A 21,907-nucleotide genomic window follows, 5' to 3' on the forward strand; every position below is an offset into this window, starting at 1 on the left:
CTGATTTTAAATTTTGCATTCATCTTTATGTGGCAATGCAAACTGTAAATAAATAAAACTCTCTTTTTTTGCTATCTATTTTATTGCTGGTTATTGATTATGACTGCCAAGTTCACTGAAAGTAGAAGCCAGACTGACTGCAGATAAGGGATTCCTTATCTTATATGTATTGCCAATATGAAAACAATTAAGGAAATTATATTCCAGGCAGATGGGAAGGGAGATGTGCTGTTTCACCTTTTTTCCAACTGCTTTTCCTCTGCATACTGTCTTTGTAGAACAGGGAAAGCAACGTGGCACCATTCATCAGCTGTTGAAGGGGAGTCTGTTCCCGCAGTTGGGATGCACTCAGTACATAGCAGCCATGTCAATAAGGCCGGTTGGATCTGAAATACAAAGGAGATGACTGCAGTGTGACTTAATTCCCTTCTCTAGGAAGGGAATTTCATATCTTGTGAACAGCCACCAAGAAGACTTCTTTTGATGTTTCTGCTAAATGTACCTGTGCATTTGGTGAGATGGAAAGCAGGGACTCCCCTGAAGACACATGCAAGCTCATATGAAAGGACATCATTAATCAGATAACCAAGACCCAAGATATATAGGGTTCTGCGAGTCTTAGTGAGCATTATATTTTGTGCCTGGAAACAAACCAGTAGCCTGTAAAGTAATTGTTGCAAAAGAATTATATGCTGTTTATAATTAGCACCATTTAGAAGTCTGGTTGCTGACACAAACACTTGAACATTCCAACCACTATTCAAAAGTAGCCCTATGTTGAATGTGCTATCATAATCCAGGACAGGTCTAACTAGGGCATATGTTACTGTAGACAGAAGTGTCTGGGAATGAACGTAAGTGACATTGTAGCCTTAAATGTGTAAATGCACTCCTTACCACTGCAGAAGCATAATTTAGGCTCAGCACATAATCCAGGAGACCCAAGTAATGAAGCTGTGTCTTCAAGAGCAGTGGATTCCATCCAGAACAATTTTAATCCCAAGAATACTATCCCCTCCTTGCTGGTTATGTGGGTAACACATTCTGCCACCAGCAGTTATGACAGGTGCTAGCTTGGTGCTTACACGGAGCTCCGTGGCTTGGGGAACAGGGTGATGGTGGTGACACAGGGGACAAAGTAGCCTTGCTGTGATATCAATCCCATATGGAACAGCTGGACATGAACACTGCATCAGAGCAGATTCAGCAAAGTATGTCTGGCCACCATCACAGTTGCTTCAGAGCTAATCTGGAGCATATTGCTCAGGACTGGGCCTGACTTAAGCAGCCAGTATAAACATGGCTAAGTCTGCTTCTGTCCCTTAACTAAGATGAAAGAGTTTGGAATTAATCTAGTCAATCCTTCTCTTTCATGTAGCCCTGAAGCTAAAAGACCATCACTATCCAGCATAGGCTTAATCCTTGACATTTGGTATATTACAGTGTTACAGCTTGTTCAGTTGTCAACTCTGCAGTTTTGAAAGAAATCTGTGATGTACAGCTTGCAACCTGATGTAACCTAATGAACATAGAATATATGGGGTGAACTATAAAACAGGGAGCTAGATGTAGTAGTGTGTATGTAATATTGATGCCATGGCAAAGCTTAAGTCTGAGAGAAACATGTACTCCATGTAAATAAAATAAGAGTTATAACCTGTAATATTTTCCTAACAGAGAGATGAAGAAAGATGTAACCACACAGGTACACTGGCTAAGGCAATTAGATTAACTGGTGAAGTCCAAAGATGGGGCCATACCTTAAGATCTTTGTTTTGATTGGGTATCACAAATGCTGGAACCATCAGTACCTATATATTGATTGATTTTGTTAGACAGCCTATAGCCCAGGTGAAGCTAGGAAGAGAATGGAAGAAACCAGATAGAGCCCACAGCTTAGAATCATAGAATCATAGAATCATAGAATCAAAGAGTTGGAAGAGACCTCATGGGCCATCCAGTCCAACCCCCTGCCAAGAAGCAGGAATATTGCATTCAGATCACCCCTGACAGATGGCCATCCAGCCTCTGTTTAAAAGCTTCCAAAGGAGGAGCCTCCACCACACTCCGGGGCAGAGAGTTTCACTGCTGAACAGCTCTCACAGTCAGGAAGTTCTTCCTCATGTTCAGATGGAATCTCCTCTCTTGTAGTTTGAAGCCATTGTTCCGCGTCCTAGTCTCCAGGGAAGCAGAAAACAAGCTTGCTCCCTCCTCCCTGTGGCTTCCTCTCACATATTTATACATGGCTATCATATCCTCTCTCAGCCTTCTCTTCTTCAGGCTAAACATGCCCAGCTCCTTAAGCCGCTCCTCATAGGGCTTGTTCTCCAGACCTTTTATCATTTTAGTCGCTCTCCTCTGGACACATTCCAGCTTGTCAATATCTCTCTTGAATTGTGGTTCCCAGAATTGGACACAATATTCCAGTTGTGGTCTAACCAAAACAGAATAGAGGGGTAGCATTACTTCCCTAGATCTAGACACTATGCTCCTATTGATGCAGGCCAAAATCCCATTGGCTTTTTTTGCCGCCACATCACATTGTTGGCTCATGTTTAACTTGTTGTCCACGAGGACTCCGAGATCTTTTTCACACGTACTGCTCTCGAGCCAGGCATCCCCCATTCTGTATCTTTGCATTTCGTTTTTCCTGCCAAAGTGGAGTATCTTGCATTTGTCACTATTGAAATTCATTTTGTTAGTTTTGGCCCATCTCTCTAATCTGTCAAGATCGTTTTGAATCCTGCTCCTGTCCTCTGGAGTATTGGCTATCCCTCCCAATTTGGTGTCGTCTGCAAACTTGATGATCATGCTTTCTAAACCTTCATCTAAGTCATTAATAAAGATGTTGAACAGGACCGGACCCAGGACAGAACCCTGCGGCACTCCGCTCATCACTTCTTTCCAGGATGAAGAGGAAGCATTGGTGAGCACCCTCTGGGTTCGTCCATTTAACCAATTACAGATCCACCTCACCGTAGTTTTGCCTAGCCCACATTGGACTAGTTTCCTTGCCAGAAGGTCATGGGGGACCTTGTCGAAGGCCTTACTGAAATCCAGGTATGCTACATCCACGGCATTCCCCGCATCTACCCAGCTTGTAACTCTATCAAAAAAAGAGATCAGATTAGTCTGGCATGATAAATCCATGTTGACTATTAGCAATGACCGCATTTGTTTCTAAGTGTTTGCAGACCACTTCCTTAACAATCTTTTCCAGAATCTTGCCTGGTATTGACATGAGGCTGACCGGACGGTAGTTGTTTAGGTCATCCTTTTTTCCCTTCTTGAAGATTGGGACCACATTGGCCCTCCTCCAATCTGCTGGAACTTCTCCTGTTCTCCAAGAACTCTCAAAGATGGTTGCCAATGGTTCCGAAATGACTTCCGCTAGTTCCTTCAATACTCTTGGGTGTAGTTGATCTGGCCCTGGGGACTTGAACTCATTTAGAGCAGCCAGGTATTCCTGTACGACTTGTTTCCCAATTTGGTGTTGGATGTCCTCAAATCCCTCATCCACTCTGTCTTGCTGAGATTCAGGCCCGTAGCCAGGATTTCGTTTCGGGGGGGGCTGAATTTTTTTTCAGGGGGGGTTTCGGGGGGGCTGAGTTTCGGGGGGGGGGCTGAGTCTGAGTGAAAGAGGGTCTAGCCTAGCAAACCTTTTGTATCGTTACCCCAATACCCCCATGCATATGGGATATATTGAGTATGGTGATCAGATCATGATATGAATAAACATAACAGTTTAAATAATGCACCATTAAGGCCTTTTCGCGAACCACCATGAAAATTTCGGGGGGGGGCTGAAGCCCCCCGAGCCCCCCTCCTGGCTACATGCCTGCTGAGATTGAAGATGTCTTTCTGTTTGTAAGAAGACCGAGGCAAAGAAGGTATTAAGTAGTTCTGCCTTTTCCCTATCCCCTGTCAGCATTGCCCCATCTTCTCCTCGAAGAGGCCCTATCGCCTCCTTGTTTTTCCTTTTTCTACTGACATAAGAAAAGAATCCCTTTTTATTGTTTTTAATGTCCCTGGCAAGCCTGAGCTCGTTTTGTGCTTTAGCCTTGCGGACCTTTTCCCTACAGGTGTTGGCTATTTGTTTGAATTCTTCTTTAGTGATTTCTCCCTTTTTCCAGTTCTTGTGCATGTCTCTTTTGTGTCTCAGCACAGTTAGAAGTTTTTTGGACATCCATTCTGGCTTCTTTGCACTTGTCCTATTTTTTCTTTTTGTTGGCATGGTTTGCAACTGCGCCTTGAGTATTTCACTCTTGAGAGTGAAATGCTTAGATTGCATTTAGTAGTCTGCACATATGAAGAAAAGGCAGCCATGTCCCTTTTCAAGCAGGCTAATGCCGATAACTACTAAACCGCCTTACAACAGAGGAGCCAGTCAATAGTTAATTGATAGCCTGCCCCCCTCTCTCAACATAGAATTAGAGAACATGTTGCTGGACTATGACTCCCATAATCCATCACCATCAATTTTTGGACATTACATTTCTATAACATCTTGATAGCCATGTGTTACCCATTGTGATATCTACACAGCTCTATAAAAGTTTTACCCATCATCATAGCTGAAGAATTTATAATATTTTCACAAAGGCTTTTCACAGACAACACAGTAGGAACCTGTAGCATGCTTATCAAACATTGCAGCATGAAGCATTTATAGATTACAAACAAAGGAATGAAAAAGTTCAGTGAAACCATTCAGGCAAAACCACTCGAGATTAGCAGTTTCCCTTGTCAGGTTCCTACTATCATTTCAACTCTAGACAGCTGACACAGCCTCCAACAAGAGTTAAAAGAGACGTTCTGATGTTCCAGCCCTTTGAAAAATTCCACAGAAACAACAATCTCACTGGACCATGGGTGAATGAACAGTTATTTCATTGCATTGATCAATCTGGGGCCTTTCAATCATTGAAATTCTTCACAAGCATGAAACATAATGATGTTACTACCATTTTGGGTCAGACCAAAAGATCTTTCAATATTTCAAGCTGTTCTTAGAAATGTCTCTGTAGCAAACTGCCCTTACTCAGTGACAGCTGTTTGTGAGAAGGGTCTTTAGTCTGGAGTTTAATCCAATCTTGAAAGGAGCTATCAAACGTGCCGAAGCCTAATGAACAAATAGGTTTAGTACCTTGGACAGTTCATTCAATGTTCTGAGTAGAAGACAAATCATTCTACTTTCAGGGAAGCCATGGCTGAGATTTTAGATTAGATACTTACTTAAATATGCTTAACTAAGTAGAATTTCTTGGTCCAGCTCTCCTCCTACATCCTGATTTTTTTGGGCAGCAATTTCTGTGAGTGAGTGATTCTGGTCTCCTGTTGATTGAAATGTAGATGACTGATGTTTCCACTGTGCTCCCAACAGTTTTATCAGATGTGACAATCAGAAGGAGGATCCCTTTCACAATTCCTCCTTGAACTCACAGGGAGGTGGAAGCATCTGTCTGCTGCACCCTGGTCAACGGAAGAACAGAAGATAACATCACTCACATACAATAACTCAGGACTGGAGAAAATTTATGATCCCTACATACACATAGAGAGATCATGAATGTGAATTCAAGTCCACATCTATACTACTTTTACCATTTAATCCATAACAAACCAAGCAAGAATCATCTAGATCAGAAGTGGCTGCCTCTGTATTTGGAAAGTAATAATGTCTACTTGGTAATAGATGGGAATGCTTAATTTTTATTTTCGGTTTTACTTTGTGCCACTAATGGCCTTAACAGGTCATCTAACTTCCCTTTTCTGCTTTCATTACAATCTGACATTCCCATGCTTTCACTCATCTAAGTCATAGCTGGAGCATGCTGTGCCCAATTCAGAAAACAGGCAAAGTTAAAGTTGCACTCCTAAAAACACTTCTTTCAGAGTAAATAAACATGCAGAAGATTGCCCTTAAAGGAACTATTTTGATTTCTTGTGTACTGTGAATATGAAACTAGAAGAAGGCTTTTAACACATTTGAATAAATTGTGTAAGAACTGCCAGCAGGGTGATAAAATTACTCCAATGGCATATCTGCTCATAAGCAGCAAATTGTTATTATTGTTTCTAGCTCACATTCCAGCTTCTCATATCTTAAGGACTTTATTCTTTTCTTCACCTGCAGCATTCTCTATAAAGGATGGAAAATTGGTTCAGCATTAAGAAAATTAATTTTGAATTAGATAAATGTAAAGTTTAACATTAACTGGAGGGAAAATGAGTTGCATCCATATGGTATAGATAACATGTGGCTTGACAGCAGTACTTAAAAGGTGGGAATTATACAGGGTACACATATCCTAAAAACTTTTGTACACCATTTAGAACCCTGCCTATCTCCTGCCTACTAGTACTAGTAATAGTAGTAGTAAAATAATAATAATAATAATAATAATAATAATAATAATAATGCTAACTTTTTATGACAACAAAGAATAATTGTTACTCCTGAAAGCCTCCACTAGATCAGTGGTTCTCAACCTGTGGGTCCCCAGATGTTTTGGCCTTCAACTCCCAGAAATCCTAACCGCTAGTAAACTGGCTGGAATTTCTGGGAGTTTGTAGGACAAAACACCTGGGAAATGGAAAATGTTCTCCAGCCAGAACTAGTTTTTCAGGCTAGTAATAATGTTCTGGGTACCTCTGGGAATATGTGAGCAGGCACCTAAGAGTCCTAGGATAAAAAAAAGACTCCCCAAATCCATTCTTATTATCATTATATTCTGCTTTGACTAGCTCTCAGGTGAAGTAGCAAGTCCACATCTAGGCAACAGATTTTAAGAAAATTACTGGCAAACTATTACATATCAAGTAGGGTGACAAAGCTCATATTGAGCCTGAAAATCAAATCCTATGCCAAAAGACTGGGGGAACTGAGAATGTTCAATCAAGGGAAGAAACAATTTCAAGATAATGTAATATTCTTCTTCAGATATTTGGAAGAGATACATGCAGATATTAAAAACACTTTTTATTCTCACGGGTCAAATTCCAGGAAAGGGGATTTAGATTAAATGTTGTGAAGAATTCCCTGATGATGGTATGAGGTGTTACACTGATGAATATGTTGCCTTGAGTGATGGTGGAGTCTCTCCAATGGAGAAGCTCAAAGTGAAGTTGGATGGCTATCTATCATTGATGTTATATTGTCAGATACTGCTGTGGTTAGACAGTCTTAAAGGTCTCTTTCATTTATAGATGCAATAATATGCAGTGCTCCATTTTAGGTAAAACTCTCCTGCAGAAATCAAGCACTCATTCCCAGGAAGCTGAAGTGTATATGTGAAAGAAACTAGCAAATAGCAACACCTGAATAACAGAGTCAAATAGCAAGGCCAAGAACTGCAAAATAAAAACAAAAACCTTTTGCAGAGACAGTACTTGTTAACTTGCTGATTTTTAAAAAATTCAAGTGAATCAATAGTGACATTTTCTTTCCAAAGCTTTCATTCTAAGTATACTTATTTAGAAAGTAATCATTGTATGACTATGAAACTAAATAGCTAAATTCTAGTAACAGAAGTAATTCTCCATGTAGAAGCACCATTTTTAGGCTGCATGTCCTTGGCACAACAAATACAGTGAAACATCACAATTACAACTAAAAATTTTATTGCATGCAAAACTGAAGACATTTTTTGCCTGATTTATTTTATCTTTTATTTAAGTACTAGCCTGGGTAACTGGCATTGCCTGGGTTAGTTTAAAAAGTTTTTTTTTTTTACAAAATGTATAATGTTGTGGTTGAACTACAACTCACATCATGCCAGGTTAACTCCACTAGTACTTAATGTCATGTTGGGTAAGTTTATTTTAGATGCAGCATCGGCAGGGTCCTCTGGCTGCAGGGTAAACTGCAATCCCAGCATGGTGAGTCAGTCCCCTCAAACCACAACAGTATGTTCAGTTGGTCATGGTGGTTCTGTGTGCCAAGTTTGATCCCAGTTTATTGTCGGTGGTGGTCACAGTGTCTCCAGGTGTAGGTGAATGGCAATTCCCAGAAATGAAGGTCAGTTCCCCTCAAACCCCTCCAGTATATTCAGTTGGTTATGGAGGTTCTATTTGCCAAGTTTGATTCAGTTCCCTCATTGGTAGGAGTCACTGTTTCTCTGGTTGTAGGAGAACTACAACTTTCAAAACTCAAGGTCAATCCCTCCCAAACCTCTACAGCAGGCATGGGGAACCTTCGGCTCTCCAGGTGTGGTGGACTTCAACTCCCACAATTCCTTGAGGCCAAGGTAAGCCTTTGGGGCGAATGCCGAGCCTCAAGGAATTGTGGGAGTTGAAGTCCACCACACCTGGAGAGCCGAAGGTTCCTGACCCCTGCTCTACAGTAATCAAATGTGGGCATATCAGGTCTGCATGTCAAGTTTGGTCTACATCCATTGGCTTTTGGGTTCACAATGCTCTCTGGATGTAGGTGAACTACAGCTCCCCCAAATGAAGGTGAATTTTCCCCAAAGACCTCCAGTTTGTTTTGATCATCATGAGGGTTCTGTATGCCACATTCATTGCAGGTCCATTCCTGGTGGGAGTCACACTGGTCTGTCTTGATGCAGGGTGAACTACAATATTAATCATGTTGAGACAGTCCTCCAAACCCCCTTCAGTATGTTCAGTTGCTGATCAATTTCTCTGTTTGCTGTGCACCATAGGAAAGGGTAGGATAAAGTTAAGAGAGAGGCAGTGGGTGGGGTCATGCAAATAACACAGCAATGGAGAGAGTGAGAAACACTGGGATGTGAAGGAAACACATCAAATCTAGGATGAAATTGTCCCCGTATGAAAGCCTACACTTGGATGGTGGGCAGTATGATGTTTGGGGAGGACATACGCAGGGGCTGAGAGACATGTTCATGGTGCCCACTGTAACCTGCAATGTCCTTGGAGGGAGTGCTGTGGTGGTTCCTCAGCACTGTGGGTTAAAGCTGTTTGTGGAGGCAAGAGGCTGTCTGTGGAAGTGGATACCTCCACTACATACACACAAGTCACACTTGCAATAGGGGCGGTAGCGAGAGGAGGGTCTCTCCAGAAGATCAAGGGGACCATGTAGGTTCATAGAAGGAAATGCAGTCACAAAGGTAGGTGGGTCCCGAACTGTTCAGGGCTTTGTAGGTAAGAATCTGCATCTTGAATTGGGACCAGAAAATATTATGGGTTATATGGCTGTGTGGAAGGGCCTGATGGAGCTTGCCTTAGGATTTTTGCCAATTTGGTTATGTTTTCCCTTGCTGGTTATTCCAAGTAGCATTAAGCAGCTTGATGGTACTTGCTGCAGTGTGCTGACTTATGGTGGCCTATCATTGGGGATTTCTGAGCAAGATTTGTCCTGGGGGATTGCCATTACATTCCTCAGAGGCCGTGGGAGTGAAACTTATTCAAGGTCACCCAATAGGTTTCCGTGGCTGAGTGGGAATTTTAAGCTTGACCTTCAGAGTCATAGTCCAATGCTCAAACCATTGCACCACTCTGGATGATGAAGCCATTTTACTCATCTATAGTGTTCTCAGTCTCGGAAAAGTCTGGGACTAAATCAGGGTGGAGAGGAATGGAGGCTGGATCTACACTGCCATACAATTATCAAAACAGATCATCCAGGTTATCTGATTTGAATGGGATTGTATGAGTCTACATTGCCATATAATTCAGTTCAAGGAAGATAATCTGGATTTATACGACAATGTAGATGGGGCCAGAAAAGCAGTTAAGCAACATAAAGAAACAAATATCACAAAATACACACTTTGGTAGACAACTTGAGAGTTCAACTTCTTGGATGCCATCTGTATCTAAGTAAAGTGGAGGTAAATAGTGTCTACTATTATTGTGAGGCAGGTTTCATTTAAATACTATGTCTCTGAAATTGCATTCCAAAAATATAGTAAGTGCCGACAAGCTGGAGTAAGGGAATAATTTAGAACAGAACTTGTTAAACTCTTTTAAATAAATACTTTCCATAATGCTAGGGAACAATTTTAACATAATTCCTGTTGAGTTTGATTTTTTTCAGCTGTTTTAGACTTAAATAGGCATGCTGATTTCAAAACCGCAGTTAGTTATTTTCTATTACATCAAGTTTTTTCTCTACAGCTTATCGTAATGTGGCCACTCTAGGCTGAATCGAGGGGAGCACTAATGGTCTCCTATTGTCTGTGAACAAACCTTCCTCAAGGGGGGAGGGGTGGGGGATGACCTTGGAGACCAACAAAAGGTTCATAATTGTCTAGGCTATACAGTTACGCATAAGACAGTGTGGTGAGAGGTTTTGTGCCACTCTATATAGTTAATCATATTCCATAGTATAGTCAGAGTTCTTGTCTATACAAGGAGTTACCAGAATTTATTTTTTATTTACATACATACTTATTTCCTTTCCTTCAGATCATGTCTGCCTCTGGTATTTCTCATTGTAAGTGCCTAAACAACCCTGATTCATTTTTATATCTGTGGCAGTTTCACCATTCACAGTCAAAGGACAAACATCAGACTACACTATGGAATATGATTAACTATATAGAGTTGCACAAAACCTCTCTTATGTTAGGCTAGCCTATTTTGCATATTTTAAAGTAAAACTTGCTGACCGAGATAAGCCTTGGGGCTCTCACAAGATGTGCAAGCAGTGTGTCAAGAGTTTACTGATGTGGACGAAGGAAACACATGGTAAATTGCCATTTGTTATACCTATGGTTTGGTGAGATGTCAGAGATCATTCCAGTGATTGTTACTTTTGTATAGTGAAAACATCAGACTATATTAAGAAAATAAATGTAAAATAGAGTATCCTAGGCCCCTTCTACATTGCCATATAAAATCCAGATTATCTGGGTTGAACTGGAATATCTGGCAGTGTAGATTCATATAATCCAGTTCAAATCAGATAATATATATTATCTGCTTTGATAACTTGGATTATATGGCAATGTAGAAAGGACCTAGTCTATCATCAGCTATAGCCTAGGCTTGTGCATTCAGGGTGAATGACTGTCAATTTCTGCTTGCTTGTTTTGGAAGCCCCGCCGTATCCATTTTCCAGTGCCTCCCAAAAAGGGTGTGTGGTCAAATGGGGTTTTCATCCAGCATCCAAAAAACTGTTCTTTTCAGCCCATTGGCAGCAACGGGATTGAGAAAACACCCATTATGGGTGGTGGTGGTGGTTGAGGTGACTTCCCACAGGTTCCCCTTCCATATCCTTCATTAAGACCTGGATTTTAAAAAGCATCAGAATTACCACTTTCAGGATCCCTTTCCTTTGTAGAGGAGAAGACTGGGTTTAATGCTTCTTAAAGCTGTTCTACTCTAGAGGAGAGGCAGGACGTGGCTTGGCTTTGAGGCTCCTGCAGTACTGGGTCCATCTCCCTGAGAGAGAGTTGGTGAGGGAGGGGGAGAAGCTCCTTGGCCCTTGGCTGCATACACTTAGTCTTGCCCCCCTCCCCTTCCACCCACATGAGCTTGAAGCCTGGCTAATGCTAAAGTTTTCCATGTTGGTGGTGAAGGAGGAAGAGGCCAGATCTGGAAGGGTTAAAGACACCCCTCTTTATGGGACTGTTTGTTTGTTCTTACCCAGGTTCCTGTGGCATGGAGAGAGAGGCTGAAGGAGGGAGGAGGGCTCCTTGTCTGACCATTTCAGGGAGGCCCAGGGAAGGAAGAGCCGATGACCTGGAGCGCCATGTGGTCATGAAAGTAGAGGGGGAGCCAGTTATCAACTCCTGTTTGCTTTCATGTTGAACTGATTTTTGTACAGGGAGGAGGCCTCCGGTTCTGTGCTCCTGAAGTGAACAAAAGGAATGAAAGAACAGATGAAACAGGAGAAATGAAGTCCACACACAACTCTACTATACACCCAGTGATTCATTCAGCTGAAATTCCAGTGTAAGTTTTCACTGAATTACCTTCTTTCAAAAACAGAAGCATGGTGAAGAACAAAATGACAGCAACAATGAAGATTTTGAAACTGAAGAAAACTTAGTTTGTAGGAGATTTGATCAGCCTGAGTTGAATGAATTGGCACAAGATTTAAGACTATCCAAAAAGGATTCAGAGATCCTAGCATCAAGACTGCACAAGAAAAACTTGCTATAAGCTATAAGCATCCATTTTTACCTTAATGTGTATGTTTGGTAGCAGAACTTTACTACTTGTACATAATTTGACTTACAGTAATAATATATAGCCTTTGTGTGAATAAAATAACTCTAAATAAACAGTATATTTGGGGGTTTTTTTTTCATTTATCTTCCTTTGTGTGTACATTTTGTATATTTTTTTTTGGAAGAAAGGGAGGGCATCCTGTACCTTTAAAAACAACGTGATAGAAAAAAACTATGTTTGGATTCAGATGCTAAATGTTAGTCAAAAACAAGTGTCAGATCTACCACAAAAATTGTGTTTCCCAGTGAATAGGTTATGCCACACATTCTGTTTTAAATGGCAAATATTGCAAGGTCTCCTCTTTTGTTTTTACAATGCCTACCTTATTGCATTAAAGCAATTCGTTTCATATCTTAATGCCCTTTGCTTCATGGCTCATTACCCTGCCAAGGTATGCATTTATCAGCAGTACTTCATGGTCTTACCTGTGTTGCTTAAACATAAAGCAGTATTAAGAGAGACTTTATAACAGTAATTATTTTGTCAGCCTAGCTGATGGTGCCCTCATGTGACGGTGTAAGCAGCCTCCTTTAACTTGGAAATCTTTAGATGTGTTGGACTATAATGGACTATCATCCCTAATCATGCAGGTTCAATGAGAAATGTAGTTGACATTATGGACTTCTTGAGGTACCAACTTTGTGGATTTCCTTGACTAAGGTAATTTGGACATTGTGGGTGAATTTGTATGCTAAAGGGAAAAAACTGGAAGCCTAAAAAGGTCATTATTCCATAAAATCCTACATAAAATAATGTATAGAAATATTTAGTGTTCTGGAATTCTGCGTCTTCATGAAAAAGTATGGAAACAGTGCCACTTAAAGGCTGTCTGCAACTTTACAGGCACATATTTTATGAAATGGACATGCTAGTTTTCATTATGATTTAGTAAGAAGATACTTTAAAAAATGACAGCGATCTATACTGCTATAACTTTCAATAATGCCATGTTGTACACACTGACTTAAAGAAAATACGGCTTGCATCACAAACTACATTTTGAGAAATGTAGCTCTCTAAACATTTAATTTAATTTCAGTTAGTGAAGTATTTTTTATTCATCTTCATCTCCAATCACGTGATCCAGAGTCACAAAATTTTTTAAGTGGATCTCTCCCATGCTGCATGATGGAAGCCACAAAACAGCTATAAAAATAAGTAATAAAAATGCAGATTTTGCTTATAAAGAGCTACATTTATGAGCAAAAGCAAAAAAGAAACTGGGTTGGCAAGTGGAGAAAATTAAACATCGTATAGTGTTAATTGGCCTGAGAAGCAGTATGCAAACTAAATTGATAACTAACAACTCAAGGCTTATACTCTAGTTCAGGCAAACACATCTAAAAAGAAAGTGATTTGCAGTAGTCGGTGCTAGGGGGGAAAAGTATTCTGCCCCTTTCATTGCCCAGAGGCACTCCAAAAAGTGACTGTGGCTTCTTATTGCTGTTTTTAATTCTGGGGATTGGGGAAGGGATACTAACTGAAAACTGATCTATTGGGCAAAACTTTAAGTATTCTTTGGAAGCCCCAAAAACCTAAGAGTATATATCTGCACTACACCAATATGTTCCCACTTTAACTGCCAAGGTTGCAACCTATGAAGCCAGGATTTGCAACTGGGGTGCTACTTGAAATTCTAGCTGTAGGGATGGAGTCATGACAAATTGTTACTGTGCTGGTCGAACTCTAAAGTGCAAATACACTCAGGCTGTGAACAGGTTCTACTCTGCAACAAAATCAGAAGGAGGGAAGGATCAGTTGGATTATACTCTTCTTGCTTGACTAGCAGGGTCAATGAGGTGAGAGATTCTGGAGAACAGAGAGTAGAGGCAAGATGTTCTAAGACAACATCTTGCAGGCACAGCGAAGAATGCTCTCTTGCTGCTGCTATTAAAATAGGATGCAGTCCAAACCAATCAGTTTCTGTACATGTAGAGCAGTCAACACCATCTTATCCTTTGGCTCAGATGGCAAAATAATTGGAATGGCCCTGTTTGGATGGGGTGCATGATTTATTGGGGTGACCTTTTTCAGATCCATAATTTGTAAATTTTGCCTATACCAATAATCCCTTAGGTGAATGACAGCCAGAGCTCCATGTGTACTGCTTCTCAATCTGTTTTTCAAAGACTCGAAAAGTCCCTTTTTACTCTAAATGTATTCAGACAGTGAAAAGTGCTGGAATACAACCTCTCACCGCTCAAGTCTGCAATCATCAATGAGGGCCTTTCCACACAGCCATATAACCCAGAATATCAAGGCAGAAAACAGCACAATATCTGAGGTCCCTTTCACACAGCTGAATAAAATCTGGGTTATATGGCTGCGTGCCCTAAAAAGCAGATAGAATAAAGCTAGGCTGAAGGCATCCTTTCCCTCTCATTCCTAAATGTCTGTCATTGTGTCTGATTTCTCTCACTCTCTATCTTTTCTCTTCCCCTCCTAATTGATGACTTAGAATGGAATTTCTTCAGGATGCACGTTCCTTTGTTTTAAAACCATTTGGTCATTCTTCCTGTTCTTTTCAGTTTGTGTATCTCTCTAGTTGTGTGTGAATGAGAAAATCTATTCTTTAGAGATGTTTCCTTTTGTTTGAACTTAGAAGTAATTGAGCTGGAGAGAAAACTTAGACCCAATCCTTTTCTATCAAGAAATGTAGCTCTTATGTTTAAATGAATCTTTTTGAAAACTTTCAAGATTGAACTCTGCATCTCCAAGCATTCTTAACAGACACACTATGTTGTTTTCCACTTGCTGTGAGCTAAAGTGCTCTACTAAGTGTTCTTTTTGTTTTTTAATTTTTTCTGTTTAGGGGATTTCCCTTATAAATAGACCATCTAAAGGTGTATCTACAGTACAGAATTGACACAGTTTCATACCACTTTAACTGCCATGGATCATTGCTATGGAACTCTAGGAGGTGTAGCTTGGTGAGGCATCAACTTTCTTTGGCAGAAAAAACTAAAGATTTTGTGAAACTACATCTCCTTTGATTTCATACCATTGATTTATGGCAGTTAAAGTGTCAAACTGCATTAATTCTGCAGTGTAGGTGTACCCCAAATTAGCCTCACTTTTTGTAGCTGCTAATGATCCATGAGGAAATCTATAGCATGGCTGCATTTTCTACAAAGAGTCTTCTTGGCGCCATGGATGCTATTCTTGGAAATAACTACGTGAGATCAGATAATGACTTCAGTTTAACTAACTTGATTGGGGACTACCTTGCTTCTGTGGATTTCAATTATAGAATAAGTGACATAGATCTTTTTTGTTACCCTTGAGGCAGAAAAATTAATTGATTACACTATGTAACATTTTTGTTCCCAGGTTATAAATGTCATTTTTTAATTGGTTCTATCATAAAAACATGGGAAAAGTTTATTAAACTGCAAAAAATTTGTTTTTTGTGGGACATTTGCAGCACATTTTATTACAGTTTTCCTGTAGTTTTTCAATGGATACCTGATAGAGTCTCAACCAATTTGACAAAGTTTGTGGCAGCCACAAAAACAAAGTTTCTGGAGTATAATAACTACATTCAAAGCAAGTTCTGCACAATTAAACAGGAAATAACACTTTCAAACAAGGAACAGAAACTTCAAATTATTTACAGTGTTATCAATGTTAGCATCCGAATTTGCATCATGTGGATCTGAGGGCCCATCCAGACATTACCTTTATCCCAGGAGTTCCTGCAGCAAACAGGAGGGTTCTCAAACACCATTCCCTGTAAATGTGGAAGCAATCACTACAAAGGGCAAAAAACGTGAGATCCGCACCTTCGGATGTCTGTATGACTCTGCAATTGGAAAACACTGGATTTTTTTTAAATCTGGATTTCTTCCTGGGTTTTAGATGTTTGCTCTTGATTGAACAGTTCCTAAAAAGAAGGTGACAGTTGAGTAGAACACAAAAACGTTGTTTATGTGCCAGAAACGCCATGAAACGCATGGAGGGCCCATTTTCTCTGGTCAGGACAAAGTTGTGGCGCCTTTGTCAATGTTGTACATCTTTTCACAATAAGAGCAATTAGGAACAGACATGTATAGCGCAGGAACAATATTCTGTCTGCACAAATGGCCCTGCAGGATATATAAACCAGGAACAGAATTTATACAATGATTCACATCTTCGATTTTTAAAAAATGCTGAAATTTCTGGCAGACGTCCTGGTGGCCATCTTATGGGTTGCAAAATCCCACGACAAAGCAACAAGTGTGGACGACAGAGGCAGAAATCTCAGAACCAACAGATCTGTATCTGGACTTCTTAGGTCCTGGGTTTTTTATCCCTGAATAAAGCACGCAATTTGGTGTTGTCTGGAACTGCCCTGAGAGGCAAGCCTTTTCCCTGTTGTGCTTCACTTGCATTTAAAAGGACTGAATTGCGCCTGGAGCCAGATCAAGACATTTTGCTACCTGAGAAAAAATATCTAGAGACTCCTTCATCTTATTCTATGTACATGAATTGATTAGAATGGCAGCTGAATATTTCTTTTTTAAGGGATACAGTCTTCTTCAGTCTCTGAGACTCAGCCCTCCAGCACCTGCTATTTTAAGATGCTTCTACAAAGCCACATAATCCAGATCAGAATGTGGATTAAAAAATCCAGTTGCACTTTGGAGAGTCTCCACCCCAAGAACCATGGAAAAGCTCCTGAGAAATTCACAAAACTCTCCTCATGCAGAATTGATCTAACAGAATGAAAAAAAATTCTTACTTTGTTTGGAGAGATGCGCTGAATTATAGCAGCACATCAAATAAGAATCAGCAATGGAGCTCATCTTCCAACTCAAAAACAAAGAGCTAAGTGATTTCTTCTGAGGGAGAGAGGGAAAAGGTTTGCCTTCCTGAGAGCATCATACCCAGCTCCTCTATCTGAATTTTCCAGAGATGGCACTGTTTACACGTGTGCTGCACATGTTCCTCTTACATTTCTGCTCTGCAGCATCCATACACTGATCAGCTGCAATACGATTTATTGCCGATTTCGGACTTTCTCCTGACTTCTTTTAATACGGGTTTTCCATGTGGATGTATGTTGCAGCACACATTTGGGGATGGGAGGGGTATTTTCTACGTGCCACTCCTTAGGATCCACATCATTTGGATTTTTCAGCATTTGTAGATGGGGAGTTTGATGAATGCTTTAGTCAGACGAATAGTAGTGCAAGCCCTCAATGCATCTCTTCTATCAATATTAACTTGAACAAAAAAAAAAAGCAGGTGATCTTTGTTAATCTATTTATCTGAAAACTCTGGGACTCACTTAAATAACAGATGTCTCTTGAATACCACTCGTCTATTGTAAAAGTCACTGATAAGAATTTAAAATCAAAAGAAAATGGGGTAGAAATTTTTCCAAAAGTAAGTCAGCCTAATATTTTTTTATTCTTGGCACTTATCTTACAAAGTGCAGTAGTTATATGAGCAAGCCACTGTTAAGCATTCACAATAAAGGGCATGTATATTTTTCTTTAAGAGGGTGTTGTTCCATAACTCAGCCTTAATCCCTTGGCTATTGCTGCCATCTACTGCTCAAAGGAAGAGTTCAGAACTATGGAATTTTTTTTGAAAAAAACAGTAACCCAAAGCTGAGATTTGTTGGCAAAGATTTTTGTAAAAAAAATTTTTTTGCCTTTATGAAGCTTCTTAATCACATTATTGGGAAAGCACACTAGAAAGGCTTTAAATCTCAACATGCAGTCCCAAGATGGCTTCACTAACTGTAAATATATCAAAGCAGCCAAGAAATAATGTTCAGAAAATGCAAGCTGCCAAAGGACATGGCAACAACAAGAACTGGACAAGTCAGGGTCATAAAGGTTTGCCCTAAGAAGCAAAAATGTCTAAAGTTGTTTTATTTCCCGGGCTGCCTCCATCCCAGGTTCGTGTGTAGCAATTCCTCTGCTGTGTAAATAGAATTCCTAAAAGGTCTGTGCCAAAAATGATTGATTGTTTTGCTTATGCTGGCAAGGCTAACTCTCTCTCAGAGAAAAAGAAGCATTACCTGCCTTGGCTGCCCTCATATTATGAGTTTCAATTGCTAAGAGGAAGGCTTAATGAAATGTGAGGTAGGGATGGAGGACATATTCATTTAGTTCATGTTTTAATGTGTTACTATGTCATTTTATACTGCAAACCCAATACCTGAACTCAATTGCTTGAACTCAACTCATTTGTGTTTTCCCACCAAATAATGTGTACAAATATATGTATTTTGGGGTGGGAGGAGTGCTTGTAAACTACTGGCCAAAATTACTTTGCAAAGTTCCATTCGTGACGGATGTGCACAAAAATGAATACAGAATTGTCTGTGCACATGTTAAAACAAAATTCTTGAAAATTAGACAAATCAAGTGTTGAACTAGAAAAATTCTCAAAGTTTAGAACAAATAGTTCTTAACACTGGGAAAAATGTGAAGGCGATGTTAATCAGTTGCAAGGCTGAATCATTCATCCCAATGTGAGCTGCATATATACAATTCAATATGCACAGTGTTGCTTTTTAAAATATAACCAGGAAAGCCTGAGGAAGCCGGAATGGACTTAGACTATGGTAGAAGAGAGATTAATTCTTTCTGCCCCTTCCATGAGTATAACAAAAAAAGAGTTCTGGCTTTCTGATGGTTTTATTTGCATTTCAAGGGACAGTGTCTGATGCCAAGGGCAATTTCCCTTGATGCAAATAACAAGTTTGAGAAATATATTCTCAGTGATTTCCCAACCTCATTGTAAAGTAATGCAGTTAGTTCACTTTTTTCCTGCACAGGGAGGGGGGCACTTCTAGGACAAAAGGAGATGAGAGTGGGCAGAGCAATTCAGCCACTTACCATCTATGACATCCATTCACCCTATACTATCCCCACCAGTCCTAGATGTTTTGCTAATGAAGTAAAAAACCCAATTAGTTTTAGCCTCTATGGGGGGAAAAACAATTGGTGTGGTGGAAAGTACTTAACCTCTGCTGAAAAAAAGCCATGTTCAGATCACCCTCCCTATCCACATTACAATGCCACCATCATAAGTAGCTCAATTAAATTACATTATATTATTATTATTATTATTATTATTATTATTATTATTATCTTTATTTGTAGCCCGCTAACATCTCCCGAAGGACTCAATGCGGCTTACAAGGCCAAGGCCTCAACAATACAACAATACACATAAACCATAAAGCAAATCAAAACAATTAAAGCAATAAACAGTAAACAGTAAAAACAGTACACCATAGCACAATAAAACTAAGGCTGGGCGAAGTGTAAGTGGGTACAGATTAAAAGTGCTGAGTATGACAGTTGAAATATAAGGATTTTGGGTAAGTGCAACGTGCTGACAATCTTAGGTCTCTAGTAAAGTGCTTCTGGGACGTATTGCTGGAGTTTCCTATTCTGGAAAGGCACACCGGAATAGCCAAGTCTTCAAATTCTTCCTAAAGACTGCCAACGTAGTAGCCTGTCTACTGTCCTTGGGGAGGGCGTTCCAGAGTCGGAGGGCTACCACAGAGAAGGCCCTGTCCCTCATCCCCACCAACCGCACCTGCGACGCAGGTGGAATCGTGAGCAGGGCCTCTCCGGATGAACGAAGGGAGCGTGCGGGTTCATAAACGGAGATGCGGTCACACAGGTAGGCAGGTCCCAAACCGTTTAGGGCTTTGTGGGAAAGCACATCGTGGAGGCAAAATCCAAGGGTGAGAGAAAAGGACTGCATAGTGTTTTGCCAAATTCCTAGGAGATGGCAAGAAGAATCCCTTTTGGGACATATTTAGGGGTGGAAACAGAGCCACACCCCTTGGTAGGTTGATACAGCTTTTTGTCCCCATGCCTAATTTTGTCCCTATAGAATTTCAGAGCAGGAAAAGGACTCTTGGCACATACCCTTTACCTGATTCAGATAATTAGCTAAGTTCTTCCAGTTTCTGAGTTAATTCAAGAGTAATTTTGGGAAGTTTGCATTTTACTAGTTGTACCCTGTGGCGCTTTGTGCCTCCATTTCATGCAAACTCATAGGTGAAATCACTCTATGACAGTGGTTCCCACCCTTTGGTTCTCCAGTTATTTTGGACTTCAACTCCCAGAAATCCCAGCCAGTTTACCAGCTGTTAGGAATTGTGAGAGCTGTGGTTCAAAACACCTGGAGAACCAAAGATTGGAAACCACTGCTCTAGGTTTAGCCTAAACTTCAAAAAAGTTAAACAAAGTTTGAGAATGAGATTCAGCCCCTTGGTCAGCTTCTTTAAAGCTCAGACTACTACCTAGAGTGGATACCCTGGGATGCTGGCATTACCAGCCACCACTGTTGTATGGGAACCAATATAACAAGTTGAACACAACATTTTGTTTTTGGAGCTTGGTGTTATTTAAGAACAGAAAATGTTCTACAGAGATCTATAAAAGCTCTTGTGATTGAAAACCACAGTTGTAACCCACTGGTAGATATATATATATATAAAAACAAATTAATCAGTTCAGATTCTTTGACAGTACATGATTTATGACTCTCACATGCTAGCTTTCTGGGGATCAGTGGATTTTGCACAAAGAGGTATCATCAAATGACACACTGAGTCTAAGGTTAACATCTACACTTACCACTTATGTTGGTTGAGAACTAGTTTGGCAGAAATGTGATAAAACATGGAAGGTGCAGTTACAGAATCTGCAGTATCTACATCTTAAAAGCTGTCAGAAAATGGAGTGTTTCTCCCATTTGCCAGTGAAAGGTGCACAAGTGCTCTGGCAGCATATGAGGAGTAAACAAAAAGGGAAAGTGACAACAGAGAAAGTAATAAAATTCCCACCCCAGGAGATCAGTTGTCCCCCTGCTGCCAAGCTATGCCTTTGGGACATTTTTCAGCAGCCCCTCCCTGCCCACATATTCCAAATTTTACCATGCATTTAACTACAGGTGAGTGTCTATCCTGTGCTTTGCTGTCTGCTGAGCAGATTTCACATTCCAATGTGGCTTACATTTGGGACTCGCTGATGCACATTGATTTTAGGGTTTCTGCCAATTATCTTTAATAAACTTTAAAGTACTGCCGTTAACTTTAGCAGTGTGTGTCACTTAGCCGCCACAATTTGAACTAGCTTTAAACTCATTATATGGTTAGTATAAATGAGCCATAAGGCTTTATCTGCACCAGCCACAAAGTGGCCCAGTAGTCACTCTTAGCTGTCTTCATGATGTCCTTCACACAAGGTAGAAACATAGAATTAGAAGAGACCATAAGGGTCATCCAGTCCAACTCAATGCCATGGAGGAATACAGAATTAAAGCACCCCTAACAGATTGCTATCCAGTCTCTGCTTGAAACCTCTAGAGAATGAGACTCAACCAAACTCCAAGAGACCATATTCCACTGTCAGACAGCTCTTACTATCAGGAAGTTCTTCTCAATGTTCAGGTAGAATAATTTTTCTGGCCATTTGAATCCATGACTCCATATCTTAGTCTCTAGAGCAGAAGAAAACAAGCTTTCCCCCTCCTCAGTGTAACATACTTTCAAATATTTAAATATGGCTTTCATGTCCCCTCTCAACCTTCTTTTCTCCAAGCTAAACATAACTAGATCCCTAAGCCATTCCTCATAGGGCTTGGTTTCCAAATCTTTGATCACTAAACCAGTTTAGTCCCATACTAAGGAAAGCTGAAGAACTCAACAAAACTCCAGAACAACTCCTCACTTTGGACAGAGTGTGGACAGTAAACTGACTCGTTGTGAACCTGGCCGGATGTC

Source organism: Anolis sagrei, chromosome 3, assembly GCF_037176765.1.
Source record: "Anolis sagrei isolate rAnoSag1 chromosome 3, rAnoSag1.mat, whole genome shotgun sequence".
Taxonomy (NCBI): Eukaryota; Metazoa; Chordata; class Lepidosauria; order Squamata; family Dactyloidae; genus Anolis; species Anolis sagrei.